The sequence below is a fragment of the Ailuropoda melanoleuca genome, chromosome 2 (assembly GCF_002007445.2).
Source record: "Ailuropoda melanoleuca isolate Jingjing chromosome 2, ASM200744v2, whole genome shotgun sequence".
NCBI lineage: Eukaryota > Metazoa > Chordata > Mammalia > Carnivora > Ursidae > Ailuropoda > Ailuropoda melanoleuca.
This window is the reverse complement of record NC_048219.1, coordinates 81,574,759-81,594,523: the sequence shown is the minus strand read 5'-3', so window position 1 is coordinate 81,594,523 and position 19,765 is coordinate 81,574,759. Positions and strand designations below refer to the sequence as shown.

The 19,765-nt window shown below is 45.8% G+C and overlaps 1 protein-coding gene across 2 annotated transcripts in view; it reads left to right on the top strand.

The window, feature by feature from the left end:
* NGF (nerve growth factor) overlaps positions 1-19,765 on the top strand; it is a 51,668-nt gene that overhangs the window by 14,024 nt on the left and 17,879 nt on the right. The gene's annotated exons all lie outside the window — the stretch shown is intronic.

Genomic DNA, 19,765 nt, shown 5'->3' with positions numbered 1-19,765 from the left:
TGTTTAGCACATGGCAGGTGATGAGTAGATGTTCCCCGCGTCCCCAGATCAGCCCCCTGTGCCACCTAACAATAAGGATGTTGATGTCCAGTTCTTGAGGCAGGGGTAGGGGGTCAGTTCAGACCATGGATCATTTTCTAAGGTCTCGGAATGCCAAGGTAATGGATCATGGAGTCTCCCGTGGGAGGGAAGTGCCTGGTCCCAAATATACAGCTCTGGTCGTCCCCCCATCTCCAAGTGACACAGTATGGTCAGGGTCTGTACCCTCACAGCTACCTCAGGACACTTACTCATAACTCTGGTTCCTTTTGCTCTCTGGATACTTCTGAGGATATGACTACAGGGGATTAGCTGGCCAACACCTCATTTTATTAGTCTGTTAAATGTAGGTTTAAAGTAATACACCTCAGATGGAGACAGCTTATTCCAGCCTACCGAAAATATCATTATGAACGTTTACAAGGTCTAAAGGATGATGTAATGGTGATGAAATTCAGATGTGTCGCATTACCCTAATGTCTAATTTAGCCCTGACTCAGTCCACAGAAATATGTATTTCCCCACAGACGTGGTCTCATAGCTTCCTTGGGGCGAAGGTGATGAGGTTGTCTGTCACATCACCTCGGAAGTCGTGCAACAGCCGAGTGACCCTCTCTTCCTTGCTCCCTCAGAGAATCTGTCTGCCACCTTGTCACTGGGACCCCTTCCTTCATTAGATCCCTTCCTGGTATACAGAGGTTTGACGCTTTCAGACTTCTCCATCAAAAGATGACCTCTGACCCTTCATCATACTGAGAAATACATGGTTGATAAGGGCTCAGACTGATGCTTATCCTAGGCACAAATGCTTTTAGCAGCCATCACATTCGCTCCATCAGAAGGCAGCCAGCCACTCGCAGACAACAGAGCGAGCAAAAGGCTGGCCCCGGGCCTTCCTTCCTAATTATTGTGTGACTTTATTTATTTTGTTTGTGTGATTTTAAGGACATCATATAAACTCCCTTTGATTCTCAGTTTCCTCAACTGTAAAATTGGGATAATAATAATAATAACAATACCTCCTCTATAAAGTAGTGGTTAAATGACAGAATGTATGTAACCACACAGTATTTGGCACATAAAACCTCTTCAAATAGCAGATACTCTCTTTTTTTTTTTTAAGATTTTATTTATTTATTTATGTGAGGGAGATAGAGGAGGAGAGAGTGAGAACACAGGTGGGGGGCAGGGGCAGGGGCAGAGGCAGAGGGAGAAGTAGACTCCCTGCTGAGCAGGGAGCCCAATGGGGGTCTATCTCAGGACACTGGGATCATGACCTGAGCCGAAGGCAGACGCTTAACCGACTGAGCCACTCAGGCGTCCCTCAAACAGCATTGAATTATTAAAATCTTGGAAAGTTAAATTCCAGGTATCAGTCAGGGACTCCTGGAAATATTTTAGAGCTTAAGGTCTTTGTACAGTGAGAGAGAAAGGGAATGGAGCTTAAATCCCTTGACAAGGAAGACAACGGTGTCACAGTGTCAGTGTGATCTATCTCTCATTTGTAGCGTGAGCCTCGGTTATGCCGTCTGCGAGATGGGGGTAATAATGCTTACAAATTGGCTAACAGAGCACCTGGCACATAAGCCTCAAAGAGTTTAGTGCTGTTGTTATCATAATCACGATCCGTTTTCCCCATACGACTTCCTCCACCAACCCTTTCCTCGGGTCCAGCTTCTACACACAAAGGCACAGCCTGAGTTCCTCAGCCCTATTCCAGAATTTAGACCAGGACAGCTCTCCCAGGGTCTGTTCCTGTCATGGGGCATTTGCAGCCAGCTAAAAATCACTCCCACAGATTTCTGGGATCCACTCCTCACTGCCTCCATGTGGCTTTGTCCCATGGAAAGGCAATGGCATGCTAGGCACAGACAGGGAACAACCCCTTTCCCTTCCTACCAGGGGCCTGGAGGTGGTCCTATCTGGCTCTCACCTCTCATTCCTGGGACGGTCACAAAAGCAAGGGAGCCTTGGCCCCTGAAATGAATGTATTCAGCAACTAGCAAAGGGAAAAGTGGCTCCGAACTTAGCTTTTGCCATTGGCTCTGCCAGAACGTGCTGGAGCCAGACAGAAAAGAAACCCCAGAGACAAGCATCTTCTACGTTTCTTAGACTCTGGGGAGAAGTAAATTTTAAGTTGTCTCATTTATGATCAAAACTACCAAAATGAGTAAAATGTTCTGAAGTTGTTTCTATCCATGTGTCCCAAAGCAAGCATGTCAACATGGAAGGAATTTTGTTCCCACCAAAACTGGTAATGAAGACTAATTCTTACTACCAAGGTGAGGTCTGTCTCGAAGCTAAGTATTCAGCAGGTGTCCATCCCTGAGCTCTCGCTGTGTGCACTGTGCTGTTCTGGGCTTTTGTGGGCAGTGGGGATGCTTACAACTGAGTCCTGCCCACAGGCACTTATGAGCTGATTGGCACTTCTTAGTTCCCTTTTTAATTCCAAGGAAGCTTTTAGCCTTTTGGGAAAAGAATGACAGAAATGAATCTAATACCACAGAGCTGGCTGTCAGATGGATTCTTCTATGACCCAGTAGCCTTGAACATGAAAAGGAAACAAAAACATTTCATTATAAGATTTTTTTTCTTCCCTTCCTCTCTCTCTCACAGACACACACAGGCATGCACACACTCATGTGAACACGTATGGACACGTACATACATCACACACACACACACACCACACAAAAAAGTGGACACATTGCTGAGATGGCTGCAAACATCTGAAAATGCACTACCCTTCTGAAGTCTTGCAGTGTTTGTTATATATATATATACTTATATATATAAACACGTATAAAACATATCATATATATCAATATAAACATATCATTATAAATATATCATATATATGATATATATATGAATGGGAAAAAAAGGAAAGAAAACCAAAAGGCTAGAGAATGAACCCTCTAGAGGATGATCACAGTGGCTGGAGCAAAGCCTAGGTCAGGCCTCAGCTCCTTTCTTTCTTTCACTCGTCTGCAGCTGTTTCTTATGCACTAACTTTGTGCCAGGTGCTGTACTGGGCGCTGGTGATCCAAGGGGGCACAATTGTACACAGTTCCTTCCCTCGCAGGGCTCACAGCCTAGCCAGGGAGACAGTGATCAACAGTCCCACAAAGGAATGGGAGTTTCTACTCTGGTAAGAGATCCACGTGCCATTAGAGAGGGCGCCTTAGCAGGGCAGGAAAGATTGCTGCAGGCATTTGAGGTTCGTTTGAGATCTGCGAAGTAGGCAGGGGTTGAAGGGGAGATGCTCCCAAGATAAAGGACAGTCCTCTTGCCCTGTCCAGGAAAATGCTTCGATCGGTGGTATGGCTGGGGCTGGCTCACAACAGGCTCACACCTGCTCCCCAGTAAGCTTCTCTTCCTGGCTCACACTCAGTGAGGTCACCCTAGTAGTTTCCAGTTGGCCCTGGCGGGAGTATTCACTCAACCGAAAGCAATAGGTGCTACAAATCGGGACTCCGCTCCCTTCGGAGACCCAATTTTACCAACACACCATGGGCTCCGTATATCCCACCTGCTTCCTAGCTGTGGGTAGCACAGACCCTGCCCTTCTGGCCGAACGCCCGACCCCCTTCCTGAGAAACTCCTTGAAGAAAGAGCCTATTCCCAGAAAGGCACTGTCAACAAGTTACTTGGGCCTTAGGGCTGTTTACTTCAGACCCTGGGCCATCTGGCTTCTCCTGGGATCCAGGACATCCCAGCAAGTTAGTAGCAAGCAAGTAGCAAGCAAGAAAGAGCCCATTCTTGCGGTCTTCGTCACCCCCCTGCCATCTAATGATATTTTATCAACCACCCACGCGGGCCCAGCACTGTATGAGACACTTGGCTGGGCAGATTTCAAGTCAGGCTTTGACCCCTCAGGAATTCGGAGCCTGGCTGAGGCTGCTGGGCTGACATTGTTCTTCCTTAACATAACTTGGGCTGCTCAGGGCACAAGAACCAGGGGCTGAAGGGGATTAGGGGATGGCACCACTGCTCCTTTTCCCAGTGTTTCTGGGCACAGGAAACACTGAGTGAGTGCAGGTCAGCGTTCACCATATATATGACTTAGTCAAGCTTCTAGAACAACCGATGCTGCTATCCTTGCACCCCCACTGCCAATTCTCTGAGGAGAGTGGCCAGAAGAAAAAGTGAGTTCTGGGTCCTTACAAAGACCAGCAGAAAGCAAGGACGGGTGGGCATCTCGGAGACAGGATTTGCAGGGGAAACACCTCGTTTCCAGGGCACGTGTGCATGTGTGCGCATGCCGCGTATGGCGTCTGTTGTGCAGACAGAACACGAGGGAGCAGGGGCACCTGGGTGGCACAGCGGTTAAGCCTCTGCCTTCAGCTCAGGGCGTGATCCCGGCGTTATGGGATCGAGCCCCACATCAGGCTCTTCTGCTATGAGCCTGCTTCTTCCTCTCCCACTCCCCCTGCTTGTGTTCCCTCTCTCGCTGGCTGTCTCTCTCTCTGTCGAATAAATAAAAATAAAATCTTAAAAAAAAAAAAAAAAAAAAGAACACGAGGGAGCAAGCAGTGGCTGTGGATGGTGGTGCAGGTGCATGTGAGGAAGGCAGTCAGGGCTGTGAGATGGAGAATCCCAAAGGAAGAGAGTAGCCGTGGGGTCTGGTTGGGGAAAGAAGCTGGGCACTGGAGATGGAGAGAATCCCTTTCCGGCTGCTCCCTTCCGGTTCCAGAGCAGGGGCCAGTGGCTACCACAGTTGGCCCCTGCTGGGGAAGCACCCCCTATGCTATGAAAGTTCAGCCATTTATTTACCACCTGGACCTCCAATCTGCTTTGAAAGCTGGGCGACACCAGGAAGCCTCCTAGCCAGGATTCACTGTGAAAGCTGGTTATGAACAGGCGTGATTCAGCGGGGCCTGTGAAACCCCCCAGCATCATCTGCCCCTAGCCACACTCCAGGCACCACTGCTTGGGTTGGCAGTGAGTCTCCAGGAGGCTTCCGTTAAAAGCAAAACCAAAAGTGATCACGGCAGCATTACCAGCTACTAACACCTAGTGTCGGATTCGCTTCTAGATCCTCCGGCTGCATGCCAAGGGTGGCGGGGAGGGATGCGTGGAGGGAGGGAGGGAGAGAGGCCTCCCAGGGAGAGAGAGTGTGAGTGGAAGGCCAGCAGGGGGGCTGCCTGCCGGGCTGGTGGGGAGGTGCTGCTGCCAGAGCCCTTGTGTTGGTCGGTGCTGTGTGTTCAGAGTACGAAGGAGACCATGAAGGGGAGGGTGGCCGGAGATCACAGAAGCAGTGGGGAAGGAGGTTGGCTCCAGGGGAGCCACCCCCAGTAATGCAGGAAAGCGGGGGGGGGGGGGGGAGGGGGGACTGGGCTTTCGAAACAGAATCCACCCTGTGCATCACAGCTTCTTCCTGCCTCCCACGGACTTGGCCCTACAGAATGTTCCCGCAGATAGATAGTAAGANAGGGTCCGGGCCTGGGTGCTGTGAGTCAGTGAGAAAGTCCGCAGCGGACCCCTGACGAGTCATCGGTGGTGGGGACAGTGGACAGACTCTGGTGTGGTTGTGCAGGTTGTGTACTGTATGGGGTGTCTAGCCATGGGGATGAGTGGGGGGGACTCTGCAGATGCAGCCTTCCCACTGGCAGGGGGCTGCATCTGCCTGAGAGAAGGGCACCCTCGGCTAATGCACACGGTGGCTCCCTATGATCTGGCTGAGAAGAGGGAAGGCAGGAGGCGTGGGGGACAGGGGAGAGGCCCCCTTTGTGAGAGGGAAAGGTGAGGACCAGTGTAGCCCACTTAATGACTCCTGGAGCCCACGCATGTTTTATTGGTTGACTCCCCCGAGATGCATGCTGTCTAGAGGCGAAGGGAGTCTCTCCTTATTAACATGGAAGTAATTAACATGTTGATGTTATGATGCTCATTGTCTAAATATTGTTAAATAAAACATCTTATTGCTGATAATTATCCAGAGATCACAGAAAACATGGGGCTCCTGCCAGCGGCAGGGTTGCATTTCCAGTTATACAGTGAGCACCGAGTGTTGGCTCTGCTGCCAGAGTCACCTGAGTGGGGTCTCCTGACTGGCTCCACTGGGTGGCAGCTCCTTGACAGTCCCAGGTGAAGAGTGCTCAGATAAAGTGCGAATTATTCTCTGTGGTCAGATCCCAAAGTATGTGGGTGACAAACACAGTGACATTGTTTCCTTGAGTGAGTCTTGTTTTCCATACGTGGGAGGAATTCCAGACTTGAGAATTCTGCATCCAGACTTCATAGATTTTTTTTTCCTATTGAGACAACACAACTAATGATAAAGAACAATACTAGCCTGACTTCTGAGCTCCAGAAGGCTCTGGGTCAAAACCTGACCTCCACAGGGATTGGACCGGACCCAACAGCAACTACCGTCTTCTCTTGTCAAGCTGGACCACAGGCTCCACGAGACCAACTTTCCGTTGGCTTCTGGATTGTGGAAATAGAGCAGATGTGACTGCCTACTAATGTGCTGTAGGATGGAACCACTCTCCAGGCTTATTGAAATCAGATGTCCAGCCCTCAGAGCTGCCCTGCAAACAGATGGTGCCTCCACGCAAGCGCCATCATGTTGGAAAATTACAAGAGCCATGCCTCCCTCTCCTCACTGCCGTGTGAAACTCCGTTTTTACCAACTGGGCAAGAAAGAAGGGCCTTCTCTTCTCTGTCGCACACTCTGAGGGCACAAGTCTGGGTCAAAAAAAAGTACTTCTGGATAGCTAAAGTAGTACAAAAAAATTGAAAACCACAGACAGTTCTAGAAGGATGTGCTCTAAATGTTAATATTAGTTATCTCTGAGTAGGTGGGATTAGAACAAAAAACAAGATGGCATATCTGGAATTTTGTATACTTGTTTGAGAAAATTCCACTCAATCCCCAAAGAATTTTCCAAGGTTTCCTGAGGTTATGAGGAGATCTTTTTCTTTAAATGCAATGTCCTTCAAGATAAGTTTATCTTGAAATTCTAGCTAGGTAATAAACTATTTCAATTGCTCTAAGGTTTAGAAGTTTAATCTAAGTCGTATTGACTTTCTTTGAGATTTTCTGGGTTAAAATTATGTAATCTGGGTAGAACATTAAGTTGGTGTGAGTTTGTTGGTTAGCTGGTTGATTTTTGAGGTTTGCCTTAGCAAATATATAATATATATATGCAGCCTCAGTTTCATCCTCTGTGCACAAAGCAGACAACTGCACCCATAGAACTCTTATGAGCATTAAGCGAGATCATCTATTTCAAGTATTTACAATCCACAGCATATACCAGATTTTTGATGAATTTTAGCTATTGTTAGCCATTTATATGAAAATAAACTGAATTTGTTTAAATGAAATGAATACACACATTTCACTTTCCTTTTCTTTTAAAGATAATACCAAGAACCGCAGAAAATAAGTGGGCAAAAGAGCAGATATCGAGGGTCTTCTTTTCTGAATTCATCTCATTTGAAATGGATGTGAGCGTGAAACAAATATCCAGGGCCCAGCTCAAGCCCTCCAGCCTCATGTGGTGAGGCTGGAATTTAGCACCACAAGGAATCTTAGAGATGATCAGTCCAGATCATTTAACAGATGGGGAAGCTGAGCCCAGAGGTGGGATGACTTACCTGACATCACAAACCGGACCCTGGGGCCCTGATAGTTGGTGCCTCCCTCCCTCTGACAGATGGTGTCTCGGGTTCTCTACCGGCTGATTGTAGAATGACACTGACTCCGCCCTGTGCCTTATACCACTAGTAATATCACACAGTAGGCGCCGCAGCCCTGGGCGCGTAGTAGGTACTTGGTAAATGGTTTGCTAATCCAATTCAACAATGGCTTTTGGCCTCTGATGTGCCAGGTATGTGCTCCGCAGTGTAAGGGATAGGAAGCTAAATACGACAGTCTCTGCTTTCAGGAAGCTTCCAGAGGCTTACCAGGGGAGGCAGGGCAGGGGTTAAGGAGGGTCTCAGAGAGAGGAGACTTGTTTAATTTCCTCCACAGAAGATTGAACATCAGAAGTCCAGTCACATAATAAACGTCAGTGTAGTAGCTCTCCAGGCTCCTTATCCCAGACACGTTCCAAAGCCAGGTATTTCCAAAACGTACACTTACAGCACTTAACCTCCTCCTTTAGCTCCAGATTTCTGTGTCAGCTGCCTACTTAGATGTTCCGCTTGTGTGTTCCATAGGGATCTCAAATTTAACATGTCCAAACCTGAACTTTTGATTCTGCCCTTGAAACCTGCCCCTTCCCCGATGTTCTGCACCCAGTGGAAGCTAAAACCTTGGAGTCATCCTTGATTCTCTTCCACCTCAAAGCCCAGTACGGAATTTATTTGCCTCTCTCCTTCCATATATGTCGCTCAGAGTGTCCACTTGTCTCCCATACATCGCTATCCTAGCCCCAACTGTCACCACCTCTCACCCAGATTATGACAGGTGCCACCTGAGCTGTCTTCCTGCTTCTGCTCTTGCTGTCCATGGTGCAGGCTCAGGCAGAGTGCTCCTTTAAAAATAAATCAGCTCTTGTTGCTTTCCTGCTCAAACTCTTCTAATGGGTTCTTTTTTCCTTTAGCATAACGTCCAAAGCCTCACAAGCGTCCATAAAGTTCTAGGAAAGCTGGCCATGGGTGGGTCTCAGAGCTCATCCTCTGCATTCTCCTGGGTGAGCACTCTGCCCCAGCACGCTCGCTGTTCTCTACCAATCACGTTCCTGCCTCAGGACCTTGACACTGGCCATCTTCTCTACCTAGAATGTTCTTCCCACATTTCTTCATAGCTCTCTCCCATACTTCACACAGGCCTCTTTGTAAGAGAAAGACCTCATCAGGAAGACCTTCCCTTGACCAAACTAGCACTTCCCCGACTTACAGTTCCCAAGCCTTGCCACGCTTTGTTTTTTCCAGCACTTACCACCGACTGACATATTCTTGGCTATTTTTTTTTCTTAGTTCTCTGCCTAACCCTACTAGAATTTAAGCTCCCTGAGAGCAGAGAACTTTTCCACTCTGTTCACTACCGTATCTCCGTATCCGGAGCAGTGCCTCGCCACATATTAGGTGCTCATTATATATTTGCTGTGTAAGTGATTCAACAATATACTTGATTCTGTGTTTCTGTTTAGTTGTTTGCATACTTCTCTTATGACCCCGACTAGACCAACCTTATTCCCCTCTGTAATTCCTGTGGTTCCAAGCGTGGCACACCTGCACGGAACAGGTGCTCATTACACGTTTGTTGAATTAATTGAACAATTGCCAACCAACTAGCCACAAATTATGTGACTTAAATCCAGTTCATGTCATCTACAAGAGGCTTTTTGCCCAAACGCTTTGTTCATTTTCCTGAGAGATGGTCCCAGCGTTTCATTAGAACTTGGGCAGCAACTCTGGGGGGAAGGCACACACAAACGGGGCTTTGTGTGATGGAGAAAACAGGGAGGTGCAGACACAGCCCAGCTCTCTGCAGCGACCTTTGGCCAGGCCCGTGCATTCGGAGCCAAGCTCTGGGGAAAGCAGCAGAAGCAAATGTGACCAAAGGGGCTGATTAGACCTGAGCCACGAGGGTCACGGGGTCCGTGTTGGAGGGGAAGGGTAAACCACACGGCCGCCGCAGCACCATGCAGACAGACCTCGGTGAGTCAGACACACCAGGCTTTGCGCTCCTGTCTTATTCCGCTACCCTTCCACAGAAACTGACAACTCGATTCCTGGGCTTTGATTCCTGGGCTTTGAAGTCGCCTGCGTACCTTTGCGGGGAAGGGACGGGGGTCTTTCTGTAATGCCGCCCTCAGGACCCATACCCAGAGGCCCTCGTGTCGGTGAGGCTGTGGTAAGGCCCCTTCCCAACAACCAGAGCCTTTGGAAGGCATCCAGAAACAAAATTCAAGATTGTACGTTGGGATAGAACATGACACAATGTACTAGGAATCATTTTACAAATTTATCTTAAAATCAAAGCTACTTGCGAAAATGGATTTCGCACTGCCTCAACTGTATCCTCAGGCTCAAATGTTTAAATAGAAATAATTCACAAAATGTGTCACTGTCTGCTTGTGTTTTCTCCTGGTGGGAGCAGAATGTTACTCAGCCCTCCGGTTCCCTATCAATTATTTTTAAACTGCTTTGTCTTTTAATAAAAACCCTTTGGGATCTGGACGGCTTGTTTCGAAAGTTGACGAGAAAAGGAAAAACAACTATACATTTGAAAGGTATATGAAAGGGAAAAAAGGAAAAGCTTTTAATAAGGTAAAGAAACTTAATATGCTATGTATTTTTACTTTTACCTTTTTCGTGGATTGGTGCCCGTAAGTGATCCTTATAATTGGAAACTGTGCAAGGAAACCCACCGAAATCAAAGCAAGTGCAGATTTGCAGGAAAACAAGCGGCAGCTGCTCCAGATCATCTCGGGCTCTGGGGCCAGCAATCTGCTGAGAATTTATCAAGCCCAATTGAGCAGTTCAGGGCAGAAGACATTTACAAAATAAAAGTACAAGCCCATTGGGAATATTAAGAATAGATTCATCCAAATTTTTGAAAAATGTGCATCCAGGGCTCAAGCCGTTAACAACAAGCCAAAGCAGGACTCAAGAAACCAGGGCTGCTGAGGCCACTTACAAAACTCCTTAAGGGCAACGTAAGAAATATCCTGGTCTACCCTTTACACAGGCCTGGCTTAGAGAGACAAGACTTCCTTTTTCCTCTCTCTAGAAAATCTCCAAATCCTAATTTTTGAGGTTCCATTGTACTGCTTATCAAAGCAGTGGGCAATTCAAGAAGCCATTTTCTTTGGATAGCGTAGACTGTTCTCAAAGTGGATTTTTTGGTCTATTGATCCAAAGTTATGTTACCAAATCTTCAGCAAAAAGAATGTTTCCACGATCAAGTAAGTTTGACCTCACATAAGTGAATTCTTCCAGAGATTCCCAGTGCATATTGGCACTTGGAATACTTTGATAAAGAAAGCTGTTTCCAGCCCAACAATTCTGAAATGCATTTGACCATGGAACCCTTGTTTGACCAAACCTCTTTGGACATCCTGGGGGTGGGAAACACTGGTTTAGACATAACTGGGACTTCAAGGCCGAGGTTAAGGTCTGCTTCTTATTCAGATCATCCATTCGCTTCCTAAGCTTATGTTAATTTAGTGGATTCTCCAGGTCAGGCTCTGTCTGGACACTGAGACAGATACAGAGATGAAAGTGTCTAGGTCCCTGCACTCTGGTAGCTGTCAGTGTAATGGGAAAGATAAATATCAACAATTTCTTGTGATTACAGTCTTCTCTGAACCGCATTGCTGTTGACAGTCTATACAACACAATTTAGAACTCAAGTTACACGCTAAAGATTTCCTGTGCACTGGTCTTATCTCCTCCCCTATGTTGTTTATTGTTTGAAGGCAAAGCTCATACTTTATCCTTGTCTAGTATTTATGGTACTGAGCATGGAATTGGACACAGTAGACCCACTATTCAATGAACACTAGTTAGTTGATTAAAGACTAAACCAAATGAAAACAAACAACAAAGACTAAGCTAGATGATCCCTTAGTCCTTTTAAATTTTGCAAAGTGTCTAAGAGTCTTTGTCAAATATTTGTACAACCCTATGTCTACAAAATTACGGTGAACCGTAAGAATATTGAATAATTCATGGCTCTCGTTTTCCAGAAGCTGTCTTAATGCCGTAGAAGTAACAAAATTAATGTGTCCTACCCCTCCAAATATGCAGGCCACAGCAAACTAAAGCAATTTACTCTCGGCTTATAGACATCGCTTAAGTGTTAAAATTTAGTGATTTGACCTTGTAATCGGAAAACAGCCAAGTTTCTGATTTTATGTATGGGAATCCTGAGACTCAAGTGAATGTGTAGCTATTCATCGTAGAATTTCATACAGATTAGGGTTAGCCACAATCGGTAACACTTGGGGAGCTGTTAATTTCTTGCTGGCAATTTCACTGTAAACTCCCTTCATAAATTTTAGATTTAAACTTGGCATTGTCGTCTAGATTTTATGCACATTTATTTGATTTACATATGCTGAGTGGTTCCTAATTGTATGATCAGTCAACAGACAGCCCCTCGGATGCTTTATGCATTTCAGAATTGTTTAGAACTCCAGAGATTTCATTTCATAAGTGAGCAAGGAAGTGAATGTAGTGGGGATAAGTTACATTGGCTTCTATTAGGATACGGCACAGCGTCTCAACCTCAACACATTTTGGCCCAGATGATTCTTTGTTGTGGTAGGTGGTCTTGTGCATATAGGATGTGTAACAGCGTTCATGGCCTCTACCCACGAGGTGTCAGTAGCAACCTCCCCCCTTCCCCTGTTATGACACCAGAAATATCTCCCTGTGTTGCCAAATGCCCCCTGGGTGTGGGGTCGTGGGGTCAAAACCATCCCTGCTTGGGAACCACGGATGATAAAAGGACCCCCGGTTGTTAAAATCAGTTCTAGATGTTTTTTTAATTCTGCGGATTATCAATTAGGATGTGCCCAGAGAATGGAAACTAATGCTCCCTGTACTTTGGAACTAGATAATTCTTTTTTCTAGCCTGTGTGGCTTAGGACAAGTTACCTAACCTCTCTGAGTCTCAGTTCTCTTGTCTGTCTGATGAGTGTAAGTGAGCAGCCACCGAAAAGCCCCTAGTATAATACCTAGCAAGTGGCAGGCTTATTAAATGTTAATAGCTCCCTTCCTCTTCCGGCCACTGCCCCTCCTCCTCCTCCTCTTACCCCAAGCCTAGGGTGAACACAACCAAATGATGTGCACAACAAATAGCTTGGTGGTTTGTTTCCAGTGTTTTCCTTCCATAGAACAGATAATCAGGAGCTGACACTTTATCCAAACCTTATGTGAGCCTCGGAGGATGGAACCGCCTAAGTCAACAATAACTAAAGGAGAATCTGACTCCTCAAGCCTTTGCATTCATGCCCAAGAACTACCAAATATAGGGAGAGTGTCCACACACATTGGAACCATTCGTGTGTTTCTTATTCTCTGTTCAACGTGATAAAACTATAGCTTGAGTAAAGAAAGAGGCTCTCACGGGTTGAGTGTGCCCCCGACCGACGCCCACCTACCCAAAGCCATAGAATGAGCCTGGGGCCTTAGTCAGCGACACTGACGGGACCACTGCACAATGAAGAAGCCCAAACTAGGCACCATGGGGGCAACACTGACATGGGAGCGTGTCTGCTATTGCCTGACACCTGAGGGGTTTACAGAAAGAACATATGGAAAGGTTTATGGACTTTCTTTTCATTATAAAGGCATTAAAACAACATTATAAACCATTTGCAATATGGGGGAGAAGAGAAGGAGATCACCCAGAGTTCTAACACTCAGTACAACTGTTTTCATTTTATGTATTTACTTCCAGGCCTGGTCTGTCCACATGGGATTTCCCTTGGATACAGTGATTTCATGCACCGTCTTCTCTAACCTGCCCCCCCCATTTCACACTAGATACCCAAGCGTCCCCTCTGTTCTTATTGTCTTCACAGTTTTCCTAGATAGTGACTACAGAGAAATTCTTGAAAAAAGATTCTGCACAGTATAGCTAATTACCCCATTATCGAAGAATACTTCGCTTCTGATTTTGCAGTTATAAATCATTTAGGAAAAAAAAGTCATGAATATAATTTTTTCCCTTTTAGGATCACTTTCTTAGGATCAAGTTTCAAAAGTGGGGTTTCATAGATAAAATCTATGAACACTTCTACAGTTTTAAATATAATATTGTCAAAGTTTTGCAATACATCATTTTGATTATAAAAGCGATCAGCAANAAGTTTTGCAATACATCATTCTGATTATAAAAGCGATCAGCAACTCACTGCAAAATATTTAGAAAATATTTTGGGAAATGTAGGAAAGTATAAAAAATAAAAATCACACATAATCCCTTTAACTCAACCGCTGCTCACATGTGCTGGATTTCCTTCTAGTGGTTTTTCCCGTGTCTGTCTTTAACATGTGCATCTATTTAAAATTAGTTTTATTATAATAACAAAACCAGGCTTTCTAAAGGAGCAGTTACATATGTTACTAGCCACAACTAAGACAGATGAGTAATTCAAGTGTATATGGAAGGGGTCTTGTCTGAGTGTGAAGGAAGCTCAGGGGCTACCCTAATTGCTTCAGTACACCTGAAGACTTCCCCCCATCACCCACCTTCTGTTAAAGGCCAGCTGTCTGCCCTTCCTGCCAACAGGACCCTTTTCTAGCATTCCGCATTCCTATCAGAGCCTGGCTGCTTTCATGCGGGGGCTGTGTTCTAAAGTCAGCATGCAAGAGATCTGTGAAGTGTGGCCAGATGGACTTTCAAAAACCCCTAAGGAAGGCGCCTGAGTGGCTCAGTCAATTGGTGACTGCCTTCAGCTCAGGTCATGATCTCAGAGTCCTGGGATCGAGCCCCATGTTGGGCTCCCAACTCAGTGGGGACTCTGCTTCTCTCTCTCCCCCTGCTCATACTCTCTCTCTCAGATAAATAAATGAAATCTTAAAAAAAAAAACCCTAAGGAAGACCCCACATTGGAGAATAACATAATGCCCCCAATAAGTCCAACCAGCTAGTTTTCCTCCAGTGTGAGAACAGATGGGTCTTTCTCTGGTTGAGCACCAGGTGAAGTCGTTGGCTTGCAAAGGGGCCATCCCATTTAAAACATACCAATCCCTGATGGTAAATTCACGCACAGGCTCACAGAATGAAAGGTCAGTGGGAACTAATGCTGGTAGAAGAATGGTCTCCATCTCATGTGCTCACCTGGTGGAATGATGTGAAGAACCACTGTCTCTTAAATTGTTATCCATTCTCTCTCCTTCTTTCCTTATTCCTCCCTCCCTCCCTCTTGTAGTCATTCAGATTGCTTATAACGGAATCCACACAGGTTTAATGCTTTTGTAAGGAGAAGCCATTACAGTTATTCAGCCTGACTTGAACATGGCTCATGACAGGGGATTCTAGCTCAGTGGGCCACCCATCCCTTTGTCTGGCTGTCAGGAGCAACCTCGTGTGGAGGGAGGACCTGCTTCTCCTCCAGTTCTGCCCATTCATCCCAGCTGTGTCTCCTGGAGCAATGGAGAGCAGCTCTTCTCCCTCTCCCCTCGAAAGCCTTCCTGAATTTGTAATATCTCCCATTCATCCAGTCACTTTTGTTCTGGAGTGGTTTCCAGATGCCTCGCCTTCCTGGTTTGCCTTTAATGCTTACAGTGCAGAGGAGGGAAGGGCTGTGGTCCCCGCCATTTGCAGACTGCCTGAGCCCAGAAACAGGGAAACAGCAGGGCACCAGCGGAATGGTGGAGGCACACCCCCAAGCCAGTCTCTTCTGCAGCTCGAGCTCCAGCAGCCTGCATTCCAGATTTATGGATGGCACCTGGGGAAGCAATGATGCAAACCAATGTGAAATCCAAGTACATCATCATTTATCTGTGTTTGGATTTGGTTTGGGGTTTTATTAATGACAGAGGATTTGATTAAACAAAGTTTACACTATAACCAACTCCAGCTGGATCTAAGCATCAATGGGAAGCCCCAATTCCCCTGATATTGTCCTTTTGTCCTTTTCCCTCACAATTTCTCTTCCAAGTCATTTTCTCTGAATCTGATAATGGTGAGGTCATTCAATCTCATTTATTTTAAGGGCCAGTCTGGCCCTCCCAGCACTGCGGCTCTGTGATGAAGGATTTTGTGTTGAAGATGTTGTGTACCCTGGGATGTGGCCTTATCCTAACCTATGGAATGAAATCACTGTGTCATTCTGCCAAGGCAATGTTATCACTGGGTTTGGGCTCAAATTTGGAATTTTTCCAGCAAAAATCATATTCTAATGGACTGTTGATTGAAACATCGTCGGGATTATCTTGTAAGGTTACCAGAAGCCAGTTCAGTGAAATCTGGGTTCTTCAGAGAGGGGGGGACTTGCTAATTATAAATGGCTCTGATTACCTGTTGCCTGGGCTTTTTCTCTAGGCTGAGGAGTGAAAGTCTGTTTGCGATTATAGGCAGGGATTCCTTCCACCTCACGACAGCTGAGGCTGAGGCCATCTTCGGAATGTTCCGTCACTCTCTCTCTTTCTTCTATCTCCTGCTCTCTCTGGTTCCTCTCCAGGCCACTCTCCGTCTCCTTGCTATTGTTCATTTGCCCTGTGGGTCTCTCTCTTGACCCTCCTTCTGCTTTGCCCACTCCGTTCCTCTCTCGATTGCTTCTTACAATACCGTTGACCTTTGAACTGCACAGGTCTGCTTGCATGTGGACTTTTCTCCATAAACACTGTGCAGCACTATAAACATATTTTCTCTTCCCTCTGATTTTCTTAACTACATTTTCTTTCCTCTAGCTCACTTTATTGTAAGAATACAGTATGTGATACATGTAACATACAAGATGTGTGTTAATCTGTTGATGTTATCGGTGAGGGTTCTGGTCAACAGTAGGCTATCAGTAGTTAAGTTCTGGGGGAGTCAAAATTTCGTGTGGATCTTCATCTGCACAAGGGGTGGGTGCCCTTAACCCCCATGTTGTTCAAAGGTCAGCTGTGGCTCCATCTTTCTCACTCTGCTTCTTCAGTTTCCCTCGATAATGACATCAGGTTTCCTAAGGGTGGGGCGAATCCCAGCTCACTTAGTTTGTCCTGCAGGTGTTTGGCTGGTCTGATACCATCTGTCCAGGACTCATCTATTCATGCCACAAACACCCCTCAGGCTCCCAGCTGATGGGAAATGAGAAAGGCGTTTTCTCCCTCTGTCCCTGACCTGGGCTCGGCCCCAGGCTGGCCCCTAATTGGAAACAGCAGGTTCAGCCCCAGAGCCAGGCCCATCCTGGTGCCAGCATTATTCAGATCCCCCATGGTGCCCTGTGGGGATTTGGCCAAGCCGCTTAATTCATGGCCAGTGTGTGCCCTTCTGATGTGTCTGCCAAAATGTCACTGTCAGCCTGTAGGTGACAGCCATTGCTCACTGCTGAAGAGCCTTCCTGTGATTTGTACTTTCCTGCTCACGCTGTTCTTGAGATGTTAAAAGAAGACAGAGACCCTGTGTCTTTTAAAGAGGGTTTCTGGAGGCTGTGGGCCGGTGGGCTAAAAAGACTGTCAGATTTTCACCCCAGAGCTTCCAGTGGAAACCCCTGATCTGGTGCACACATAGCAGCACGAGTCCTCATAGGTATTCTCTTTTCCATAAAGGGAGTTTCTCATTCACCTCGGAAAAAAACCATTTCACCTGCTAACAAGGAAAACAACCATGTCTGCCTAAAAAAAAAAACACAAAAAACAAAACAAAAAACAAAAAAAAATCAAAAAACACTGGTAGTAATTCAACTCCTCTTCTTTGCCTTTTGATTGACTTCGGTTGTATGAAGTACTCACTGCTGAGAGCATGCGGCCTGGACAACTGAGCCCTGATTGAGTAATTCACACACAGTTCTGGGAAATAAAGTCAACAATTCACAGACTGAATCCACTTCTGAACGCTCATCCTCCAAGGACCCTTGATATTCGATCTCTTTGCATTTCTGTTCAGTGTTTATTACTTTCTACCCATCCCTCAAACCAAAGTCATAGCTTGGTAATTTCTTGTTTTAGAAAGTGACAAACAGAGCAGGCAGAGAAAACACTGTATATTTTGGACTAAAAATGAAATCATTAGGGTAAGTTTCTATTCTTAGTGACTGGAATTTTACTCTGGTTCTGATTAAGCTCAACAACGATATTATATTCGATGTTTTCCTGTAAATGTATGAGATGGTTTTCTATTGCATGTCCATGAATGGAAATATTAACAGACTCCACTTGGCTCCATCAGCCCCTGGCTTGGTCTTCACACCCAAAAAGCCAACCAGCAGAGAATCACATCCCAGCCCAGAGTGAGTAGTTCCTGTCTTGCCTGTGGCTTTTATTCATGGTCTCACAATTAAGAGTAAATCGTATCCAGAAAATGTATGAAAGTGAGTGGAATGGCTACATTCCAATGTCTATAAATTACTCAGGAAGAAAACAACTGCACATTCTAAGCATCCATCTTCTCTGCCTCCATTTCTTTTTTTTTTTTTTAAGATTTATTTATCTTATTTTGAGAGGGAGAGAGCAGAGGTAGGGGCAGAGGGAGAGAGGGAGAGAGAATCTGGAGCAGACCCTGCACTCCAGATGGGAACACAATCTCACAACCCTGAGATCATGACCTGAGCTGAAACCAAGAGTTGGATGCTTAACCGACTGCCCCACCCCTGTGCGTGCCTTTCTGTCAGAATAGCTGGTCTTTCCAGAGTCCATTTCATGGTGGTTAGAGTATTTCGGTGAGGACAGAGCACGGTCTGTGGGTTCCCTCAAGGTTGTAAACAAGGAGAGTCTCCTGACAGACAAGTGGAGAAGCCTAGGTATTTTATAATTAGAAAATTATAGATGTCAGCACTAGATTTTCAAAAGCAGTTAGGTAAATTCAGAAATTTAAAAAAATACATGAGAAGTAATGGAATAGCTACATTCTACCTGTCCATTACCTGCATCACAGAAGGAGAAATCAATACTCAATACAAAACCCAGAGGATGAAGCTCTCGCTCCTTTGAATGGTCCGATTTGTGAGCAATCTAGAATAGGTGTGGAGGAGGGCACCACAGAGCAAGAGGCCTGGGCCCCTGTGCGTCACACCATCCACTACGCAGTGTCACCTTGTGCTTTTCCACCTCATGCGGAGTTTAAGTTTCCTTATCCGTAAAATGGGGATCATACTGATCTCAGAGATTTCTAGTAAGTATTTTAAAAGATGGAAAGCCCTCAGTAGAGTGTCTGGCACATAATACACAATAAATGTTCCATATTATTAGTGGTAGCAGGTGTATTCACTTCTAACCCACAGTTTGTGAGAGTAAAATACTTAACATACTTTAATACATCATATTACATTACATTTAATTTTACACCTAACATAGAGCTAATTCTATCTTTATTAATGCCTCTCAGACAGCCTACTGGAGAGGCCTAAGGGGAATCTTTGGGGGTATTTCTATGCCACCCCTGCCTTTTCTCCCACCCACCCCCTCCAAGCACAAACTCAAATTTCCAGTGTTGATGTACTCACTATGCCAGGGAGTTGGCCAAGCCTCCCCCTGGGACAGCTGGCGGGCCCCTTCTCCTACTGGCACAGAAGGCAGGGAGAGAGCCCTACGTGGGCTCACAGGAAACTCCCCTCTTACAAGTGGGAGCCAATCACTGCTACGGAGTCAGACTAGTCGGAGGAGTACCTCCTTCTGGAGGTTGAAGGGAGGGGTCAGGAAGAGATTTCTGTCCCTTCAGGAGCCTAAACACAAAATCCACTTGTCTTCAGATGTCAGGACATAGAAATCCTTAAAGGTATTGGCAAAAATTGTACACCTATCCTTAATACAATGCATTAGGCATATGGAAGAACCTGCCTCGTTTTGGAGGACCAAGGTACATAATTCCTTATTTACCTTTGTGAATGTGTCTGTGTCTGTATATAATGTCCTAGGGACCATCATAGATATTCCTCTTTTGAGGTGATTTTATCAAGGTTGAAACTGAATAATGTTGTTGTCTACATTATTGGCCATACAAAGATAACAGCAACAACAAAACAACAAAATCTCAGGAGAAAGAGGGGGAAAAAGCAGCTTTCAAAATAGGTGCTGGGAAACGTATAATGGAACAGACAGGAAAGCAGGAATACTGATTTCTAGACCCAGCTCTATTCACCACTCCTTTGGAAGTTATATGGACCTA